This window comes from Eptesicus fuscus, unplaced genomic scaffold (genome assembly GCF_027574615.1).
Source record: "Eptesicus fuscus isolate TK198812 unplaced genomic scaffold, DD_ASM_mEF_20220401 scaffold_65, whole genome shotgun sequence".
NCBI lineage: Eukaryota > Metazoa > Chordata > Mammalia > Chiroptera > Vespertilionidae > Eptesicus > Eptesicus fuscus.
The window spans coordinates 132102-135730 of record NW_026557631.1 but is presented as its reverse complement, the minus strand read 5'-3'; the positions used below and the strand labels follow the sequence as shown (position 1 = coordinate 135730).

At 39.3% G+C, this 3629-nt stretch overlaps 1 non-coding gene across 1 annotated transcript; it reads left to right on the top strand.

Moving 5' to 3' along the window:
* Window positions 1–522: 522 nt before the first annotated feature.
* On the top strand, window positions 523–629 carry LOC114229701 (U6 spliceosomal RNA). Its single transcript, XR_008555477.1, has one exon. It is a non-coding gene; the product is annotated as a U6 spliceosomal RNA (small nuclear RNA).
* The last annotated feature ends 3000 nt before the right edge of the window (window positions 630–3629 follow it).

Here is a 3629-nt window from a genome sequence, read left to right as displayed (position 1 = left end):
AAAACTTGCCCAAGCTCACCTGATACAAAGCAAGGAGCTGGTAGGGTACAATAGGCACCCCCAGGTACCTAGCACAGGTCCAAGTTTAGAAGGTGATCCTGGATGGGTTTATCTGATATCCTGTCACACTATCTCAAGTAAGTATCCATGTAAGAAATGTTTATATCTAACATAATTTTTATGAGTTTATTTGAACCAAACTGACGACAGTTGCCAGAAAGCAAAATCTTAATGAATTGGGAACATGCCCCAGAGAATGGCAGTTTTGTGCCATATTTTATACATTACAAAGGGCATAAAGGATTACATGAAATCCATTGGTGATAGATTAAGGAGCGAGAGAAAGCAAAGAAGGGAAATCTTTGGGATCGAGTAAAAAGTAAAACAAATAAATATTTATTTTACATTGATGGGTACAGAATAGTTAGCAGTTAACAATGAACACTATAACAATAAGAATGAAGGGTTTGGTTGTCTTTACTCTGCTACAGTGAGGGGTTCAAACAAAAGAAAATTTGCCTTGTGCTCCCTTTGGCAGCACTTATACTATAATTGGAATGATACAGAGAAGATTAGCATGGCCCCTGTGCAAAGATGACACGCAAATTCGTGAAGCGTTCCATATTTTTCTTTTTCTTTTCTTTTCTTTTCTTTTCTTTCTTCCTTCCTTTCTTCCTTCCTTCCTTCCTTCCTTCCTTCCTTCCTTCCTTTCTCTCTCTCTCTCTCTCTCTCTCTCTCTCTCTCTCTCTCTTTCTTTCTTTCTATATGTTTTATTGATTTTTTACAGAGAGGAAAGGAGAGGGACAGAGAGCTAGAAACATCAATGAGAGAGAAACATCGACCAGCTACCTCTTGCACACCCCCTACCGGGGATGTGCCCACAACCAATGTACATGCCCTTGACCGGAATCGAACCTGGGACCCTTCAGTCCACAGACCGACGCTCTATCCACTGAGCCAAACCGGTTTTGGCGCGTTCCATATTTTTCTGAATCCAAGAATAATGTACCCAGCAAGGCTATCAATCAAAATTGAGGGTGAAACCAGGAGCTTCCCAGACAAAACAGGACTAAGGGAGTTTATTACCACCAAACCAGCAATGCAAGAAATGCTAAAGGATCTGTTGTAAAAAGAAAAAATAGGAAGCGAAGAAGGAACACAGGCATAAAGAATAAAAATGGCGACAAACAAGTACCTATCAATAATAACTTTAAATGTAAATGGATGAAATGCCCCAATCAAAAGACATAGGGTAGCTGAGTGAATAAAAAACCCCCACAAACCATATATCTGCTGTCTACAGGAAACCCACCTCAGAAAAAAATATGCACACAGACTTATGGTGAAGGGATGGTAAAAAGGTTTTCAGGCGAATGGAAATGAAAAAAAATAGCTGGGGTAGCAATACTTATATCTGACAAATTAGATCTCAAAGTGAAGAACTAAAACCAATGGACATAAAAAGAGATGAGGAAGGCCACTTCATAATACTAAAGGGAGCAATCCAACAAGAAGAAATAACTCTGGTAAACATATACACACCCAATAAGGAGCACCCAAATATATAAAAAAAACTCCTGGAGGATATCAAGGGAGAGATTGTCAGCAATACAATCATAGTAGGAGACTTTAATACCCCACTATCACCATTGGACAAATCCTCTAAACAAAAAATCAGCAAAGAAACATCAAACCTAAATGACTCACTAGATCAGATGGAATTAATTGACATCTTCTGAACATTTCAACCTCAAAGCCACAGAATATACATTCTTCTCAAGTGCACATGGGTCATTTTCAAAGATAGACCATATATTGGGTCACAGGCAAAGTCTCTTCAAATTCAAGAAGATCATATCAAGCATATGCTCAGATCACGATGGCACAAAACTGGAAATCAACTACAATAAAAACAATCCAAAAAAATCAAACACATGGAGACTAAATAGCATGCTATTAAACAATGACTGGGTTATCAGAGAGATCAAAGAAGAAATAAAAACCATCATGGCAACAAACAACAATGAAAACACAACAATCCAAAATCTATGGAGCATAGTGAAAGCAGTCTTAAGAGGGAAGTTCATAGCTCTACAAGCCTATTTCAAAAAAAAACAAGAAATGATGGTAATAAATTACCTAACCCTACAACTCTAAGAGTTACAAAGACAGCATCAAGAAAAGCCCAGAAGCCCCCCGCCCCCCAACATTGCAGGGGCCTGAACCCTAGCCCCTTCTGAGGGAGGTCTCCTGCCCCCATGGCTGCTTCGTGCTTCCCATGCCCAGCTCAGATCAGGACCCAGGTGACCGACAGAGACTTGGCCGACAGCAGCTGCCCTCTCACTCCAACAAGAATTGTTTGAGTTGTCTTGTACCCATGGTGTGGGGAAGTGGGTTTACGATATCTAAATCCAGCCTACCACCAGGAATGCTCAGGACCTACTCAAGAAGGCAAATAATCCCTTCCACTAATATTTACAGGGCAAAATAAGATTGTTGTTAGAGTAATAAATTTGACAGTAAAATAGTAGTCAAGTTTTCAGGCAAATTTAAATTGGCTAGTTGAAACAAGCGATTATTCTAGGAAAATTAATTGTACTGGACAAGAAAGTGTTCCTAAAGTGTTAACTAAAATTTTTATTGGTACTTCATCTCATGATAAAATTGTGCACCATGTAATGAACCTAAAACAGTAATATTATAGTGCAAAAAAATTAAAATTTAAAAGCCATCAAGACTACATTATAAAATTTTCAAAAGCCTCCTAACATTTAAATAAAAAAAGGAGGGGATAGTAGAAGAATATCATGTAAGGAAAAATATCCTGTAAGTAAATTACATCTAGAAAATTAATACTTTAGAAAATTAATTGTAAGGCTAAAAGCAAGACACCCATGAAAAACACACAAGGTGTTAAAACAAGCCAGAGGAAAATCATTTGGGCAAAAAATAAAATAGGATCCCAAGTCAAATTTATAGAAAATATTCCTTTATTAACTTTTGGTCGAGAATATGTTTGTATATTTTCAGAAAACAACTCCGAGACCATGTGGATTCCAGCAACAGAGAGGAATCGACAGGACTACTCCAGCCATGAAGACAGAAGAGAAGCAGTCCAGAGATGGAAGACGCTGACGTGGCCTTGCCATACTAGCAGTTAGCAGCTGTGCATCACTGCAGGTTGCCGAGGACCAAACCAGAGAGAGTCGGACCTGCATTACCACCATTTGTCCACCATCCAGAACTGTAATGTCAGTGCTGACATGGACACATAAGGAACTGTTGGACATTAAAATTGGGTCTCAAAAGAACTGTTGGTCCAGAAAGAAACTCACTACAGATTGATTCATTTGCCTGTCACCATAACCATTATTGCTTGTCTCATTTTCGGTTCTTATAAGTGTATTTCTAATAGCACATGATCTCACTCATCCAGGGGAAATAATGAACAACATAGACTGATGAACAAGAACAGACCCAGAAACAAGGAGGCATGGATCAGACTGTCAGGCCTCAGAGGGAGGGTAGAGGAGGGTGGGGGTAAAGGGGAGAGATCAACCAAAAGACTGTGTGCAAGCATATGAGCCTAACCAGCGGTTTAGGACAACAGGGGGGTGGGGGCATGTGTG